The sequence below is a fragment of the Mauremys mutica genome, chromosome 1 (genome assembly GCF_020497125.1).
Source record: "Mauremys mutica isolate MM-2020 ecotype Southern chromosome 1, ASM2049712v1, whole genome shotgun sequence".
In the NCBI taxonomy this organism is placed as follows: domain Eukaryota; kingdom Metazoa; phylum Chordata; order Testudines; family Geoemydidae; genus Mauremys; species Mauremys mutica.
Window position 1 is genome coordinate 368,470,473 of NC_059072.1, and position 19,802 is coordinate 368,490,274.

A 19,802-nucleotide genomic window follows, 5' to 3' on the forward strand; every position below is an offset into this window, starting at 1 on the left:
AGGGAGACACCTCATTGAATTCCACCAGAACTGAGCCCTGAGCAAAGACTCTGAGCAGCTCATTAGCTGTGGAGCAGCGTCAGTGCTCAGATTGCTTTCGTTTCTGGAAGATGTTTTAGTCAAACACAAATTAAGATTGTTCAAAACCAGCGGGGCTGGCTGGGGACACTTGGAGGAAACAGCCAAGTTCCCGGACGTCCACCTCTCACTTTTAAAGCCCCCTTTCCTCCTATCCTTGTACAAGGACCAGGCTCCCTGCAGCAAAAGAAGCTTTTACCTGTTCTTCCCATCCTCCAGTGCCTCTGGTGTCGCAGCTGCTTGCCCTGCTAGAACCCGGGCAATGTCCCTTCCTTAGGTGGCTGGCAGCTGTAACACCATCGTGGGACGAGAACATGGCGTGATGCTCTATGATTGAATATGACCATTGTTATTATTTTTGCTACCATGATTATACAATTGCAACAAATGTTGTTGTGGCAAACTGGGAATGTACTTAATGTTTTCTCTGAATACCGTGTTGGTGCCTCAATGTCCCCTATGCAGTTCTTAAGTATCAGGTGGTGGAATAAGGGTGTATGGTTGCTGCAGAGCAAAGAGCCAGTGAACCAAAATGCCTGACACTTAGTCTCCTAGCAACTAATGGCCTGGGAGACTCTGCAAAGGTGCCAGCTGAAGGTGTTGGAGACAAAGAGGTCAGGTGACCTCCTGGCCCTGGAAAGGAGCTGAGCAGAGAGGAGGGGCTGGAGGGGTTTTCAGTCTGGAGCTGGCTGGGGACAAGGAGTGAAGTGCAGACGTGGGGGTCTGGCTCACTGCCCCCCAGAATGGACGCAGCCGAGGGGTCCTGTTCTCTGTACCTACAAGCTCTGTTTTAGACCCTGTTCCTGTCATCAAATAAACCTCTGTTTTACTGGCTGGCTGAGAGTCACGTCTGACTGCGCAGTGGGGGTGCAGCACCCTCTGGCCCCCCCAGGACCCCGCTGGGGCGGGCTCGCTGTGGGAAGCGCACGGAGGGGCAGAGGATGCTGAATGATCCAAGGTCAGACCCAGGAGGTGAAGCCGTGTGAGCTTCTTGCCCTGAAAACAGTCTGCTCCAAGGGAGAGGCAGCTCCCCAAAGTCCTGCCTGGCTTTGTGGGGAGCAGTTCCAGAGCATCGCCCAGGGACTCTGCGACAGTTGTACATTACATGTCCTCCCAGGTAAAGCTCTGATTTGCTGAGTATGATTATCGTGTTTATGTGCGTGTATCATCCTTGTGTCTGAACTTATGGTTACTGTTGAGGTACTGGTATGAGAGGAACAGTGCCAGGTCATGGCCAGAGCAGTGGTGCTGGGGGACTGACTCCTAGATTTTTATTCTCAGCTCTGCCACTGACTCATTGTGTGGCCTTGGGGAAATCACTTAACCTCTGTGTGGCTCAGTCGGTCCGTGATATGGGGAGAATGCTGCCTAGCTAAAGAGTTTCTAGATGTAGTGACTAAAAGTGTCACACAGAGCGTACGCAGACTCAACTTCCCCCTTCTCCTTTAGGCCCTGGGCAATGAGTGCCCTGTAGCTCCAGATAAGGTGCCATGTACGTGTGTGATTAGCCGGCTAATGGCAGATGTGTCATTTATCTCCCTCCCTGTGAGCTATAGAACCCACCCCAGGCTCTGCCGCACCACCCACCCTCCCAGGTATCCCAGCTAGCGCAGGGGATTATCCTACAGCCTCTCTCAGCTGTTCTCCTTCTACAATCAAATCTGATCCCTTGCCCTGCCCCGAGGCCTGGAACAGGGCAAAGAGCTCCCAGCACATCCCCATTGCAGGGACTCTGCCTGCTACAGGCTCCCAGGAGGAAAAAAGGGAACTGAAATCAAAGCAGGTATAATCCACAGGATGGTCTCTTCCCTTGGGAATTAGTAGCTGAGTAATAGGGGCAGGGTCTTGGGGCAATAGGGAGACAGTAGGGGGAGAAGGAGGCTGGGCTGTGAGGGAAGAGGACGGGCAAGGGGCAGGACATCAGGGGTAGTTACCAGCAATACGAAAGGTGGAAGCCCTATGAGTTAATGAGCTCTACGCGAATGAATTCCCTACTTTGTCACCCTGAGACAGCCCAGTAAGGCCAGGAAAGGGTTCAATGTCTCTTTTACTGCATTGTCAGTGTTTCAGAGGAAAGGGCCCAGCACCACGTCACCAGCCAGCTCTGCACAGAGCTCGGTCTGAGAGCCAGAGCACCAGCAGAAAACTTTAGGTCCCTTTATGAGTAAAGAGCCGCAGCAGCCTGTCCCAGATCTGTTTGGTCCTCACCCCGTAGATAATGGGGTTTAGCGTGGGGGGCATCAGAAGGTAAATGCTGGCAATGAGAACATGGAAATGCAGGGCCATATTCTTGCCAAACTGATGCGTGAGGGCAGAGAAGAGACATGGGATGTAGAAGGCTAAGATGGCACAGAGGTGGGAGCCACAGGTCCCAAAAGTCTTGAGCCGGGCGTCCTTTGTGGGGAGCGTGAAGATGGCCCTGAGTATCTGGGTATAGGACAGAGCAATAAAAAACAGGTCCAGACCAAATACACAGAATACCACAGAGAGGCTGTAGTAATTACTGACATGGATTTCGGCACAGGCCAGCTTCACCACAGCCATATGTTGGCAGTATAAGTGGGGTATGATGTTGGTTCTGCAATATGGCCACTGCCTTGCCACTAGAATATAGGGGAGCACGAGAATGCTGCCACGCAGCACTACGGCTACGCCAATCTTGGCCACCATGGAGTTTGTCAGGATGATTGAATGTCTCAGGGGATCACAGATGGCCACGTAGCGATCCAAAGCCATGGCCATGAAGATCCCAGACTCTGTTACTAAGAAGCAGTGAAGGAAATACATCTGGGTAAGGCAGGCACTGAAACTGATCTCTCTGGAATTGAACCAGAAAATGCTCAGCATTTTGGGCAGGGTGGATGTAGACAGGACCAGGTCGGTGACGGCCAGCATGCAGAGGAAATAGTACATGGGCACATGGAGGCTCAGCTCCTTCTTCACTACAGACAGGATGGTGAAGTTCCCCAAGATGGCTATGATGTACATGGTGCAGAAGGGGATGGAGATCCAGACATGGGCCAGGCCAGGCCAGGAATGCCCAGCAGGATGAAGGTGGAGGGGTTGGTGAAGTCGGTTGTGTTGGAATCTGACATGGAGTAGGGGAAAAGGTGTCCAACTCTGAGGCAGAACCTTGTCTCCTGAATGTACCGTATGTTTCCCTCACTTCCTTTATGTGCCCAGGGTCTAGGGTGATGTTTGCTGTAGAAATGCCTGGATGGAGAGACAATATCAATATTATACACTACATGCACTGTGGGGGGCTGTTCTCATGAGTGAAGCAGATTGGTCGCCCTTCACACAAATAAAAATGATATTTTTATTATTCTGTGAAATAAGCTATGAACTTACTGTACTAATAGTAACTTTCTACTTTATGATGCTCCATATATCAATAGGTAATAAACCAGTCTCCTAGGACTGAAAGGGACCTTGAAAACCCGTTGAGTCCAGCCCCCTGCCTTCACTAGCAGGACCAATTTTTGTCCTAGATTTCTAAATGACCCTCTCAAGGATTGAACTCATAACCCTTGGTTTAGCAGGCTAATGCCCAAACCACTGAGCTATCCCTCCCCTTGTTAGTGCCTACACGTTGTGGTGGGGGAAACCTTAATAGGCAGCAGCAGTAAATAGCAGTGTGGATACTTGCTTCATCGGTATGAAGTCCAAGCTGGTCTCCATATTGGAAGAGAGGGTTAAAGGGGATAGCAAAATACAAGAAAGGCAAGTAGCAAAATACAGACCCTGGACTTCAGCCAAACAAACTTTTACTCCCTTAGGGAACTGATGGGCAGAATCTCCTTTAAGGCTAATATGAGGGTGAAAGGAGTCCAGGAGAGCTGGCTGTTTTTTAAAGAAGCCTTATTGAGGGTGCAGGAACAAACCATTTCAATGTGCAGAAGGAATAGCAAATATGGCAGGTGACCAGCTTGGCTTAACAGTGAAATCTTCAGTGAGCTTAAACACAGAAAGGAAGCCTAAAAGAAGTGGAAACTTGGACACATGACTAGGGAGGAATATATATTAAAAAAAACATTGCTAGAGCAGACAGGGGTATAATCAGAAAGCCCAATACACAATTGGAGATGCAGCTAACAAGGGATGAAAATGGTAAAAAGAAGGGTTTCTACAGGTGTGTTAGCAACAAGAAGAAGGTCAGGGAAAGTGTGGGCCCCTTACTGAATGGGGGAGGAAACATAGTGACAGATGATGTGGAAAAAGCTGAAGTACTCAATGCTTTTTTTCCTTGATCTTCACAGACAAGGTCAAGTCCCAGACTGTTGCACTGGGCAACACAGTAGGGGGAGGAGGTGACCAGCCCTCAGTGGTGAAAGAACAGGTTAAGGACTATTTAGAAAAGCTGGAAGTGCACAAGTCCATGGGTCCAGATCTAATGCATCGAAAGATTCTGAGGGAGTTGGCGGATGTGATTGCAGAGCCATTGGCCATTATCTTTGAAAATTCATGGCAATCAGGGGAGGTGCCAGATGACTGGAAAAAGGCTAATGTAGTGCCCATCTTTAAAAAAGGGAAGAAGGAGGATCCGGGGAACTACAGGCCAGTCAGTCTCACCTGAGTCCCTGGAAAAATCATGGAGCTGGTCCTAAAGGAATCAATTCTGAAGCACTTAGAGGCGAGGAAGGTGACTAGCAACAGTCATCATGGATTCACCAAGGGCAAGTCATGCCTGACCAACCTGGTTGCCTTCTATGATGAGATAACTGTCTCTGTGGATATGGGGAAAGCGGTGGATGTGATATATATTGACTTTAGCAAAGCTTTTGATACGGTCTCCCACAGTATTCTTGCGGCAAGTTAAAGAAGTATGAATTGGATGAATGGACTTTGAGGTGGACAGAAAACTGGCTAGATTGTTGGACTCAATGGGTAGTGATCATCAGCTCCATGTCTAGTTGGCAGCCAGTACCAAGTGGAGTGCCCCAAAGGTCAGTCTTGGGGCCAGTTTTGTTCAACATATTTATTAATGATATGGATGATGGCGTGGACTGCCCCCTCAGCAAGTTCTCAGATGACACTAAGCTGTAGGGAGAGGTAGATATGCTGGAGAATAAGAATAGAGTCCAGAGTGACCTAGACAACCTGGAGGATGGGGCCAAAAGAAATCAGATGAGGTTCAACAAGGACAAGTGCAGAGACCTGCACTTAGGAAGGAAGAATCCCATGTACCGCTGTGGGCTGGGGATCGACTGGCTAAGTGGTAATTCTGCAGAAAAGGACCTGGGGGTTACAGTGGATGAGAAGCTGCATAGGAGTCAGCAGGGTGCCCTCGTTGCCAAGGAGGCCACTGGCGTATTGTGCTGTATTAGTAGGACCATTGCCAGCAGATCAAGGGAAGTGATTATTCCCCTCTATTCGGCACTGGTGAGGCCACACCTGGAGTACTGCGTCCAGTTTTGGTCCCCCCACTACAGAAGGGATGTGGACAAATTGGAGAGAGTCCAGCAGAGGGCAACGAAAGTGATTAGTGGGCTGGGGCACGTGACTTACGAAGAGAGGGCGAGGGAACTGGGCTTATTTAGTCTGCAGAAAAGAAGACTGATGGGGGATTTGATAGCAGCCTTCAACTACTTGAAGGGGGTTCCAAAGAGGATGGAGCTCGGCTGTTCTCAGTGGTGGCAGGTGAGCGAAAGGGAGCAATGGTCTCAAGTTGCAGTGGGGGAGGTCTTGTTTGGATATTAGGAAACATTATTTCACTAGGAGGGTGGTGAAGCACTGGAATGGGTTACCTAGAGAGGTGGTGGAATCTCCTTCCTTAGAGTTTTTTAAGGTCAGGCTTGACAAAGCCCTGGCTGGGATGATTTAGTTGGGGTTTGGTCCTGCTTTGCGCAGGGGGTTGGACTAGATACCTCCTGAGGTCCCTTCCAACCCTGAGATTCTATGATTGTTCCTTAATGTAATGAGACCCAGGCTACAGAGTCCATGCTGCAGGGAGTTCTCCATTCAGTGGCGTGCTCAAAATCTGAGAGTGGGAAAAAAAACAATCCTTGCCAAGACATGTGCCCGGGGGAAACATCCCAACTAGAACATACCTCAGGGAAAAGACCTTGGTGTCATTGATAGGAGTTCAAGAGAAACACCTGCTTATTCTCAGCTCTGGCCAAAACAATGAAAAATGTTTGGAAAGGATGGGGAATAACCTGCTCTGGAGATGTGCTCAGTTTGGTCACCCAGTCTCTATAAAGGATACAGCAGACAGAAAGGGGGTTTCCAAGACAGGCTCTGAGGATGGGAGAAGCTGCCATATGCAGACAGACTGAAAAGTCCTGGACTGTTTAATTTAGAGAAGAGACAAATCAGGGGGAATATGAAAAAGGGAGGAAAATAAAGAATGCATGGAAGAAAAAGAGAACTGTTCCCAACCCATAATATCTATAGACACGTAGTGCTTCAAGAGGGCTATTTCCCTAAAGCTGAAACAAATGATCAGGAAAACTAATTGGGAGTAAAAAATTATACAGCAAATTGGGAATGAAAATTGGGAATTCTTTAAGAAGAGTTTATTGGATAGCTAAAAATCCACAATTCCCTAGTCAAGAAAGTGTACATCTTTGGCTAACCACACAGTTCAAAGGCAAAGGGAAGGCAGCAATAATGGGGCAGGGGGGAAGCAATATATAACACATGGAAAAAAAAGGGAAATCAGAGAGCAGGCAATACATGTTGAAAGTTTTTAAAATCCATAAGGGACATTAAAGGCATTAGGGAAAAATCAATGCTTGGCAGAGCTAAGGATCACAAAAAGGAAAAGGAAACTTATTAATGTTGCAGAAAAGAGAAATGTCTTCAAGAAATAATTTTGTTTTGCACTTGGGAAGAAGCAGCATGAGGTACTCATATCACGAGAGGATGAAATACTTTCCAGTCCATTAGCAGTCAAGAAGGGTGTTAAACAGCATTTCCAGTAGAACCTTAGCGTTATGAACACCACAATTACCAAGTGACCAATGAACCACATATCTCCTTTTAAACCAGAAGAACACAATGGGGGTGTTGGGGGGGGGAGAGAATACAGGACATTTTTGTGATAAATGTAAACTATTAAAAAAAATGGGAAATTTGAAGAAAAAAAAAGATTGGAAAACTTGTATGGGATTAGTAACCATATGCTTCATGGAAAACTGGTCTTGTCAAATTAACCTGATTTCATCCTTTAATCGGAGCATGTTTGTTTGTTTAATGAAAGTGTACAGGTGCAATAAACTTCAATATCTCTGAGATATTTGGTTTAGTAGGTGAACACATTCAGATTAAAAATCGGAACATTGTACAATATCAGTAGAGCAAACTGGCTGACTGACAGATCTCAGAAAGCCCTTGTCAATGGGTCATTGCCAGCCAATAGTGCTGTTTCTAGTGGGGTTGTGCAGAGATCAGTTCTAGGCCTGATGCTATTCAATATTTTCATCAATGATCTGGAAGCAAATGGAAAATCGGTGGAGATAAAATTTATGGACGACCCAAAGATGGGCAGAGTGGTTAAATTCCTGGTGGTTAAGTCCAAAAATGGCTATTAGCCAGGATGGGTAAGAATGGTGTCCCTAGCCTCTGTTTGTCAGAGAGTGGAGATGGATGGCAGGAGAGTGATCACTTGATCATTGCCTGTTAGGTTCACCCCCTCTGGGGCACCTGACATTGGCCACTGTCGGTAGACAGATACTGGGCTAGATGGACGTTTGGTCGTTCTTATGTTCTTAATGAGGCGGCCGGGGCAGGCTCACGGATTGATCTGAAGCATTTGATGAGCTGATCCCATGCAAACAAGATGTTTTAATACACTGAATTGCAAAGTGATCCTCTTGGAAAAGGGAATGCAGGCCCAACCCACAGACTAGGGCACTGTATTATGGAACGCAACAGCAAAGAAAATAAACAACGCTTGGGCAGGGTGTCAAACAACCGTCAACAGCCATTGTTCAGCAACGGAGCTACGATTAAATGACTCACCTGCATAAGGCCACACCATAAGAATTGTGCAGCCTTGCTTGGACTTGTGTTCTACAAGCACATGGACTGAGGGTATAAAACAGGACCCAGGACCCCAAGCATTTGCCTTTCCCCTGCCCCCACCTATGCTGCAAGCAATCATGGGACCCAAAAGTCTGAAGACCCCAAAAGAGGCTGGCCCAAGCTCAAGGGTAGAAGCTGTGTACTATGAATTGGGGTGAGAAAAAACTGCTTCATCTCGATGTGGCCCATTCCAATAGAGTTGAGAGTTTAGACTGCGCTTATCTTTCATTTCTTTGGTAAGTAATTCTGACCCTTTGCCTTTCTCTTATAGTCTCTTAAGATCTAGCTTTTGGAGCCAATAAACTTATTTTTTCTGTTTCTCTTTACCAGTGAGTTTGCCTGAAGTGTTTTACAAAGGCTAGTGTATATCCACTTTCCATTCATGAAGTGGGGACCCAATTAACAGAGATGATAGATTCCTAGGGTAGAGTGCTGGGGGGATTTCGCTGGTGCCTTTCTCTGTGTGATTCCTGAGTGGCTCTGGGCGCATTCATGCATCTAGCTGGGTGTGGGGCTCCACGTGTGGTTGTGCTGAGTGTCAGCAGCGCCTGGAGGGGTTTGCTGCTTGTCACTAGCAAAGCATTGTGAGAGACAGCCCAGGCTGGAGAGTTCAGGGGGCCACAGTCCCAGGCTACACCCAGTCGACCCTGTCACAAGGAGATTGAAGGGGGACGTGACAGCTGGCTGCAGATACTTGAAAGGCTACCATAGAAAATGGAGAAAAAATGTTCCCCTTTGCAACAGAGTTCAGGACAAGAGGCAATATGAAATCTCAGGAAAAACTTCCTAACTGTAAGAACAAGAGGACAATGGAACAGATGACTCGGGAGGTCATGGAAGCTCCTTCACTGGAGATTTTTCAGAGGAGGCTGGAGAGTCACTCGTCATCTGTCTGGGACGGTTTAGACACTCCAATTCCTGTATCTTGGCAAGGGGTTAGACTAGACCATTGTGGTCCCTTCTCACTGTGAGTCTCTAAAATTCTATGAGGTAAAATCCTACAGAATACCAGGCCTTAGTCACACAAGTTATAGAGCTCCATGCAGGGCTAACTGGGTGACATTTAATAGCCAGTGTTATATAGATCAGACTGGAAGATGTAATGGTTCCTTCTGATCTTAAGCCCCATGAATCCATTGAAAGAGAAAGTTGATCAAACATGTATATTTACTGTCTCTCACATCACTTGAACAAGGCAACATTCAATTACACTGGAAGTCTGAACATATAACACTGATAAAAGGAAGGTTTTTTACATAATCCCTATTTGGCCTGAGGAACTCCTGCCAAATAAATTATTGGAACACAGAGCTTAGCTGAATGGGGCTCATAAATGGATGGGCCTTTTAGGTGGCACCACCTTTAGTTAAGGTGGTCTGACACCTTCAACTAGGAGCACTCGTTTTCAGTTGCTTATAACTCTGCCAAACTTTTAACATTTGGAGTGAAATTCCCCATGAGGGGTGTCTGCTTCCAGCTGATTTTTTTTTTGGAAAGTTTCAGTCATAACAGTTCAGCCGACTTCTGGAATGAAGCTAGGAGATAAGCTGTCTTGCCAATGTTTAAAAATCCTTATAACTGTTCGAATTTCTATCAGATAAAAATCAGGTAACAGCCCTCCCCCCTGCCCAATTTAACAGTGAGAGCACTGAAATGCATAGCGGGGGCCTGAGATCTTTACTCGCTTCATACTCCAAGGGCAGTTTGCCTGAGTGGGCTCTGAGTAAACTACGTGTTATGGCTTCAAAAATTGGCCTTGTATTGTACACCTACTAACAGCTTTCATCCTGAGAGATCCCCTGTGCCACTGAAATGCAGCCACCTCAGGCCTTTAGGCCATCAGCTGGGGCCCATAATACAGATGGACATTTTGGCTTATGTCACTGTACAAACTCATCACCTGTGGCTTGCAGCCTGGGAGGTTTAATGGCTGTGAAGAATGAAAAGGACCCCAGACTTACTCTCTGTCCCATCACGCCCACGTTGCACTGGGTTTGTTGAGCAGGTGATCTCCTCAGAAGAGATGGTACCTGTGAATCCTGAGATCGAAACGTCTTCCCTTGGAATCCCCCTCAGGTATCCGTATCCCACACCTCTCTCAGCCCAGCTTCTGCAGCAACATCCCACACTGAGGACTGACACAGGGGTGTGCACCATTTATAATACAGCTCTGTGCAATCCCAGTGGGATTCACTCAGCCTCTAGGGGCAAAGCAGCATCTGGACGTAAACAGGCTGGAGACTGGAGACACTCTAGCCAATGCTTCTTTTTTCATGTCTTCGCTTCTGTGCTGTTTATCCAGCTTTAGGACTAAACAGTAATTAAGGGACCTTCCAAAATGAAAATGAGAACTCATGGGCTCTGTGCTGAGTCAGAGAGGAATTGGCTGCTCTGTGCATTTGTGTATATTTAATAACTAAGGTTGATTAGTAAGAAAACTAGAGATAATGCCTAGACAGTGGACAGACAGACCTGGAGGAAAATGACTAAGGGGAGACACGAACACTTTCTTCTGGCACATGGGGCTGTCTCTAAGGATCAGAGATTAATAATTCTTATCAGTAACTATCATCATAGTGTGAAGTATCTTTCACTGGAGGATCTTCAAAACACTTAGCAAAGGAAAGTCCTTATGAACATATCCCCATTATACAGACAGGTAAACTCAGGCCCAGGTATATGTGACTTGGCCAAGGTCATACACAGAGTGACAAACAGAACCCAGGAGTCCTGACTTCCCTGTCATAACTACAGTCTCTCCTTGCCCCTTTGCCATGTACATTGGCAAAACTGGACGGTCTAAATGGACACAAATCTGACATCAGGAATTATAACATTCAAAAACCAGTAGAAGCACACTTCAATCTCTCTGGCCATTCAGTAACAGATTTAAAGGTGGCAATTTTGCAACAGAAAAGCTTCAAAAACAGACTCCAACGAGAAACTGCTGAACTTGAATTAATATGCAAATTATATACCGTCAACTTAGGTTTAAATAGAGACTGGGAATGGCTGAGCCATTACACACATTGAAGCTATTTCCCCATATTAAGTATCCTCACAGCTTCTTGTCAAACTGTCTGAAATGGGTTATCCTGATTATCACTACAAACGTTTTTTTTCTCCTGCTGACAATAGCTCATCTTAATTAATTAGCCTCTTAGAGTGGGCAACTCCCACCTTTTCATGCTCTCTGTATGTGTGTATATATAGATATCTTCACTATATGTTCCAGTCTATGCATCCAATGAAGTGGACTGTAGCCCACGAAAGCTTATGCTGAAATAAATGTGTTAGTCTGTAAGGTGCCACACGTACTCCTGCTCTTTTTGTACATTTGAAGCAAGCAGCAGAGGTGACTTTCACTCTGTTAAGCTTGAAACAGTAGCCACCAGAGCCAAAGCCACAGTGCTGTAACACCATCTTAGAAATTTCACTTTAAATAAAATAAAAGGCTGCAAAAACAATTTTTCCTTTTATTTTTTCTATCCATGTGCACAAAGAATTTTGTTATGTACCTCAATATTGATGTAATTTGCAGATGTGCGCCACCAGTAGAAACAAAAAGCCTAAAAATAATATAGTGTTAAAATGTTACCATCGGGCTAATTATTCCAGCCAGGACAGGTTATGTATTTATATAGAGCAGACCACTATTGACTGGTATATCCTGGAGCTTCTACCATTCGATCCTGATCACAGGCAGGCTCTCTCTGCCTGCCTGGCTCCCAGAAGCAGCCGTCTGTCTGAGTGCAGGCATGATCCTGCTCTGTAGCACCTGCCCCCGCCTGCAGCACTGTCCAAGCAGCTCACATTGGCCCATTTACTGCTACAGACTAGGGACCGAGTGGGTAGGCAGCAGTTCTGCATAGAAGGACCGAGAGGTTACAGTCAACAAGAGGCTGGATATGAGTCGACAGTGTGCCCTTGTTGCCAGGAAGGCCACCAGCATATTGGGCTGTATAAGTAGGGGCATTGCCAGCAGATCGAAGGACCTGATCATTCCCCTCTATTCAACTTTGGTGAGGCCTCATCTGGAGTCCTGTGTCTTGTTTTGGGCCCCACATTACAGAAAGGATGTGGAAAAATTGGAAAGAGTCCAGCGAAGAGCAAAAGAAATGATTAGGGGGCTGGAGCTCATGATGTATGAGGAGAGTCTGAGGGAACTGGGATTGTTTAGTGTGCAGAAGAGAAGAGTGAGATGGGATTTGATAGCGGCTTTCAACTACCTGAAGGGGGGTTCCAAAGAGGATGGAGCTCGGCTGTTCTCAGTGGTGGCGGATGACAGAACAAGGAGTAATGGTCTCAAGTTGCAGTGGGAGAGGTCTAGGTTGGATATTAGGGAAACACTATTTCACTAGGAGGGTGGTGAAGCACTGGAATGGGTTCCCTAGGGAGGTGGTGGAATCTCCTTCCTTATCAGTCTTTTTTCAGGTCAGGCTTCACAAACATCTGGCTGGGATGATTGAGTTGGTGTTGGTCCTGCTTTAAACAGGGGATTGGACTAGATTATTCTAGGCTGGAAAGGCATAATGAGTGGGGTTCCAAAGGGACCAGTTCTGGGTCTGGTTCTTTTCAGTGTCTTCATCAACAATTTAGATAATGGCATAGAGAGTACACCTATAAAGTTTGCGGATGATACCAAACTGGGAGGGGTTGGAAATGCTTTGGAGGATAGGATGAAAATTCAAAATGATCTGGACAAACTGGAAAAATGATCTGCGGTAGATAGGATGAAATTCAATAAGGCAAATACAAAGTACTCCATAGGAAGGAACAATCAGATGCACACATACAGAATGGGAAAGGACTGCCTAGGAAGGAGCACTGCGGGAAGGGATCTAGGGTCATAGTGGAGCACAAGGTAAATATGAGTCAACGGTGTAACTGTTGCAAAAAATGCAAACGTCATTCTGCGATGTATTAGTAGGAATTCTGTAAGCAGGATACGAGCAGTAATTCTTCCCCTCTACTCCATGCTGATTTGGCTTCAACTGGAGTATAGTGTCCAGTTCTGAGCGTAACATTCCAGGAAAGTTGTGAATGAATTGGAGAAAGTCCTGAGAATAGCAACAAAGATGCTTAAATGTCTAGAAAACACGGCCTGTGAGGGAAGATTGAAAGAACTGAGTTTGTTTATTCTGGAGACGATAAGACTCAGAGGGGACATAATAACAGTTTTCAAGTACCTAAAAGGTTGTTACAAGGAGGAGGGAGATAAATTGTTTTACTTAATCTCTGAGATTAGGACAAGAAGCAGTGGGCTTGCAGTAGGGGAGCTTTAGGTTGGACATTAGGGAAAACTTCCTAACTGTCAGAGTTGTTAAACTCTGGAATAAATCGCCTAGGGAGGTTGTGGAATCTCCATCACTGGAGACTTTTAAGAGCAGGTTAGTCAAATAGATGTCAGGGATGTTCTACATGGTGCTGGTCATTTTGTGAGTGCAGGGGACTGGACTTGATAACCTCTCGAGATGTCTCCCAGTCCTATAATTTTATGATTCAGTGATTTCTTCCATGGAGCTCAGGCTGTTAACATGTCTGCCTGCAGTAAGAAGGAGTGATCTGCTGGGACCCCAGAGGCTAAAGGAAAAGTCCCAGCAATGGATGAGGTACTCGGAGTAATTCTCCTTGATTGTTCTGCTGCAGGGAATAGCTGCATGCTTCCGGGGGTGGGGGTGGTTGAGACCAGCTTCTGTGTGTAGCTGAAGGCAGCATCTCCTCACGTAGGGAGGAGTGTGTGAAACTGCTCCACATATTCTTCACAGTGATAAGGTATTTATTGCAAGATAAGTCATGCAATGCGTCATTGGAAAGGTTATTGTTTGCTCAATATGATTATCCTATTTGTATGCATGTATCATTTTTCTATGTCAACTTATGAATAACATAAGAACACATAAGAAGAGCCATACTGGGTCAGACCAAAGGTCCATCCAGCCCAGTATCCTGTCTGCCGACAGTGACCAATCCCAGATGTCCCAGAGGGAGTTAACAAGTAATGATCAAGTGATCTCTCTCCTGCCATCCATCTCCACCCTCTGACATACAGAGTCTAGGGACACCATTCCTTACCCGTCCTGGCTAACAGCCATTAATGGACTTAATCTCCCGGAATTTATCTAGTTCTCCTTTAAACAATGTTATATCCCCCTGCCTTAGTCTCTTCTTTTCCAAGCTGAAGAGTCCTAGCCTCTTTAATCTTTCCTCATATGGGACCCTCTCCAAACTCCTAATCATTTTAGTTGCCCTTCTCTGAATCTTTTCTAGTGCCAGTATATCTTTTTAGAGATGAGGAGATGACATCTGTATGCAGTATTCATGCTGTGAGTGTACCATGGGTTTATATAAGGGCAATAAGATATTCTCCTTATATACACATGCTCCTTTGCAACAGTGGCCAAAACAAAGACAATCTTGGGATACATAAGGAATGGGATGGAGAATAACCTACTCTGCACACACGTCGAGTTTTGGTCACCCAGTGTCCATAAAGGATACAGCTGATATAAAAGGGGTTTCTGAGACAGGTTATCAGAATGGCATAACTGAAGTCAAGAACTGTTTAGGGAACAGTCAAAGAAGGGAGATATGATAGACGAGAGGATAATAAAGAATTGAAATGATTACAGTGAAATGGACAAAGAGACAAAGTTCCCTACTGGTAATATCTATAAACACTTTGTGCTTCAAAAGGCCTAATTCCAGAAAGCTGAGGCAAATTATCCGCAGAATTGATTGGGAGGAAAAATTTAGACAGGAAAATGTGAATGAAAATTGGGAGTTCTTTAAGAAGAGTTTATTCGATAGAAGGCAGAAATTAGGCGAGGGAAGTAATATATAACAAAAGGGGAAAAGGGAAAATGGATAGGAAGTAACACAAATTGGAAGTTATGAAAATTAATGAGGGATGTTAAAATTTCATGGAAATATCGATGATTGGTGGAGCTAAGGATTAGAAAAAGGAGGTTATTAAGTATATGATGTACGAAAGAAACCCTTGAAAATGTTTAGGATGATTCCTAAAGGGAGAAGGAAAACTTGTTTATGTTGGAGAAAAGAGAAATGTGTTCAAGAAATAGTTTTCTTCTGCATTTGGAAAGAAGCTCACATTAGGAGATGAAATACTTTCCAGTCCATTAGCATCAACTGTCGAACAACAGAGTTATGAACTGATCAATCAATCACATGTCTCATTGTGAGCCAGAAATCCACATTCAGGCAGCAGAAAGAAAGAAAGAAAGAAAGAAAGATGCAGGACAGGAGTCTGTTAAAAGTAAATTATAAAAAAGAAAGGTAATGTTGAGAAAAAAAGCTTTGACAAGTTAAGGAAATAATGAAGAAGCTGATATTACGATTAGTTCAAAACAAGTTTGGAATATAATTAACGCCCGTCAACAACATGATATATGGATAATCGGTCTTGTCAAATAAATCTGAATTTATCCCTTAATGAGAGTGCATGTTTGGCTTATCAAGGGAACCGTGTAGATGCCATAGACTTTGATTTCTCTGAGGCATTTGATTTTGTAGGGGAAAATAATGAACACTGTACAATACCAGTGGAGCACACATTAAATGGACTAAAAACTGGCTAACTGACAGATCTAAGAAAGCAGATGTCAAGGGCCAATTTGTCAGTGAATGGAGGTGTTTCTAGTGGGGTTCCACAGGGATCAGTTCTAGGCCTGATGCTATTCAATATTTTAATCAATGATCTGGAAGCAAATGGAAAATCACTGCAGATAAAATTGCGGATGACCAAAAGACTGGCGTAGTGGTTACGATGAGGAGGCTAAGGCAGGCATACCAAGTGGTTGGGAGCATTTGGTGAGCTGTGCCCATGCAAACAAAATGTTCTAATACAGTCACATGCAAAGTTAGTTTCTCAGAACAGGCAGTGCAGGCCTGGCCCTCAGACCAGAGCACTGTATTATGGAACACAGTGGCCCGGAAAAGGATTTAAGAGTCACTGTGGAGCTCCCAGTTTCAGGCTGTGGTCAAAAGGGCTGCGACCCCTGGATGTGTAAACAGATGTTGGTGAGTTGGAGCAGTGGAAGGATTTTACCTCTGCACATGGCATTAGTGAAAACTGACTGTCCAGACCGGAGATTCACATTTATAAAACAATGTTAAACAATTGGAGAAGGTCCAGGAAAGAGCCACATAAATAATTGGAAGCTGCAGAAAATGCTGGCTACTGAGAGACTTAAGGAGCTTCCTCTATTTATCCTAAATAGTAATAACTGGCTCTGTAATCTAACGGAGAATGGCAGAGCAAGGCCCAATGGCTAAAAGCTGAAGCCAGACAAATTCCAGTAGGAAATAAGGGCCAAAGGTTCAACACTGAGAGTGATTAACCATTGGGACAAACTGCGAAGGGAAGTGGTGGATTCTCCAACTCCCCATGGCTACAGACCCCGACTGGATGCTTTTCTGTGAGACCTGCTGGAGGGCTTGTCTACACTTGAATTGCTGCAGTGGAACTGCCATAGCTCTTCAGTTGTAGACACTACTTACAACGATGGCAGGGTGTCTTCCACCTCCCTGGGATGTGATAGCAAGCTTAATGGAAGAATTTGTCCATCAACCCTATGCTGTCCACATGGCGGTTAGGTTGATATAGCTACATTTCTCAGGGGGGGGATGGATTTTTCTTGCTGTTTCAGAAAAGGCAAATGCAATGTTAGGTTGTGTTACTGAAGGGATAACGCGCAAGTCTCAGTAAGTGATCGTACCGCTTTATTGAGCTCTGCTTAGGTCACAGCTGGAGCACTGTATCCAATTTTGGACACTGCTGTATAGAAAGGATGTAGAGAATCTGTAAATCATCCAGGGTGGGTTCCAGGTGCCTGGAGCAAGGAGGGACTGGGAGCCAGGATGCCTGGTTTCTGCTGGGAGGGGAGTGGGGTTCATGGAAGGGGCTGGGAGCCAGTCTCTCAAAACTGGGTGACAGGGCAACCAAATGGCAGATTAAATTAAATGTTGATAAATGCAACATAATCCACATTGGAAAGCAGAATCCCAGTGATGGGGACTAAATTAGCTGTTACCACTGAAGAAAGAGATCTCAGAGTCACTGTGGACAGTTCTCTGAAAACATCCACTTAATGTGGAGCAGCAGTTGAAAAAGTGAACAGAATGCTGGGAATAATTAAGAAAGGGATATATAATAGGACAGAGAATATCTCATTGCCTCTATATAAATCCATGGTATGCCACTTCTTGAATACTGCGTGCAGATGTGTTTGCCCCATATCAAGATATCTTTGAATTGGAAAAAGCGGGCAACAAAAATTATTAGGGGTATGGAACGGTTTCTACATGAGGAGAGATTAATAAGACTGGGACTTTTCAACTTGGAAAAGAGACGTTCAAGGGAAGATATGATTGAGGTCTATAAAATCATGATTGGTGTAGAGAAAGTAGATAAGGAAGTGTTGTTTACTGCTTCTCATAACACAAGAACTAGGGTTCACCAAATGAAATTAATAGACAGCAGGTTTCAAACAAACAAAAGGAAGTGTTTCTTCACACAACGCACAATCAGCCTGTGGAACTCCTTGCCAGAGGATGTTGTGAAGGCCAAGGCTATAACAGGGTTCTAAACAGAACTAGATAATTTCGTGAAGGATAAATCCATCAATGGCTATTAGCCAAGCCAGGATGGGCAGGGATGGTGTCCCTTGCCTCTGTTTCCCAGAAGCTGGGAATGGGCGACAGCGGATGGATCACTTTGTCGGAGAAAAACTTAGTTCTCGCTTTTTCTTTGGGTGCAGCAAAATCAAATACTTTATTATTTCTCCAGAAATTACAATGGAGGGAGAGAGTGCCCAAGGACACAGGGTCACCCCAGTCCCGGACAGGTCTCTCAACTGGTAAACAATTACAGCAAGCCTTTATACCTTTGTTACAGACAATTTCTAGCAATAATACAGACGGTAAAAAGCAACAAATACATTTTGTTTATACATAAGCCTTTCTGCTATCTTATTTGTCTCACTCCTAAGAAAAGCAAGCCTGCATATTTGGTTAGACTGTTGCAAGGTCGTAATAACTTTGTACACAGTTCTTGTCCTCTCGCCTCACACTATCCTTGCTTCTACAAGTCGCACGTCATTAGGGTTACAGTATGGCCTGACTCTTGCTAACTGACTGACATGCAATAAAATCCCCTTCAAATCCTTATTAATTCTTTCCCTGCTTCCACAACTTGATGATTCCCTGTTCTGTTCATTCCCTCTGAGGCACCTGGCACTGGCCACTGTCCAAGGACAGGATATGGGCTAGATGGACCGGTGGTCTGACCCATTATGGCCATTCGTAGGTTCTTATGTTAACAGCCAGAGCCCTGAAATGCCAGAGGAGGGGGTGACAGTGTCTCCGCATTAACACTGAGATCTTTAATCAGCTCCTGAGATCATTAATCAGCTCTTACTCCAAGGGGAATTTTTGCCTTAGCAGGGCCTGAGGAAAATATGGGCCACAGCCTATAATTTGGGCTTATATTGTGCATCTCCTAACACCTTTCATCCTGAAGGATCCCCTGTGCCACCGAATGCAGCCACCTCGGGGCTGGGGACAATCAGCTGGGGCAGGTGGGGGTACACAGAAAAGAGTGACATTTTGACCCATCATAGTGCATTAAACAAATCACCTGTGGCAAGGGTCCTGGGATATTTAATGGCTGTGCAGGGTGAAAAGCACAATAGAGCTACTCTTTCTATCCCATTCACCAATGTTGCACTAGGTTTACTGAGTAGCTGAGCTCCTCAGCAAGGGAAGGGTACCTGTGAATCTTGAGGCAGAAATGTCTTCCGTGGGAATCCTTCTCAGGTAGCCGTGTCCAACACCTCTCTGACGCCTGCATATGCAGCAGCATCCCATGCCAAGAGCCAACGCTGTGTATGAACTGCTTATTATATAGCTCTGTGCAATCTCTGTGGACTTCACTCAGCCTCTATGGGACAAGTCGCATCTGGATGTAAACATGCTGGAGACGGGAGACATTCTAGCAAATGTCTCTGTTTCCATCTATGTGCTTCTGTGCTGTTTATCTAGGTTTAGGAGTAAACAGTAATTAATGGACCTTCCCAAAGAGAGATGAGAACATTCGGGCTCTGTGCTGAGTCAGAGAGCAATTGGCTGCACAGTGTATTTGTTTATATTTTAAAATCATACCTGACTAGGAAGAAACCTCAGGACAATTTGTAGATGTCTCTACCCTGTAAATGGCGAGGATGCCTGGTTGGATAGTAGACAGACAGATCTGGAGAAAGATGACTGAAGGGAGACATGAGCATTTTCTGGAAACACACAGCGCTGTCAATAGAGGATCAGAAATCAATAATTCTCATCAGTAACTATCATCTTACTGTGCAGAACCTGTCCCTGAAGGGTCTTCAAAACATCTAGCAAAGGAAAGTGACTCTGATCATATCCTCAATACACAGGTAGGTAAACTGAGAAAAGGGTGACTTGACTTGGTGAAGGTCAGAGAGAGAATGATAAACTGACCCCACGAGTCCTGATTTTTCTGCCTTAACCACACACTCTCTGTCACTAAATGAAGCCTTCAGAAGAGGGAAATGGATTCACAGTCTATCGGTGCCTGCTCATTGGGTGTGTGTGACAGTATTTCCTGGGGTGCAAACTGGAATATGGTTACTGTTGAGCTCTCTGGAATACTCTGCCTA

At 45.2% G+C, this 19,802-nt stretch overlaps 1 pseudogene; it reads right to left on the reverse strand.

Moving 5' to 3' along the window:
• Positions 1-2,226: 2,226 nt before the first annotated feature.
• On the reverse strand, positions 2,227-3,173 carry LOC123376975 (annotated as a pseudogene).
• Positions 3,174-19,802: the final 16,629 nt, after the last annotated feature.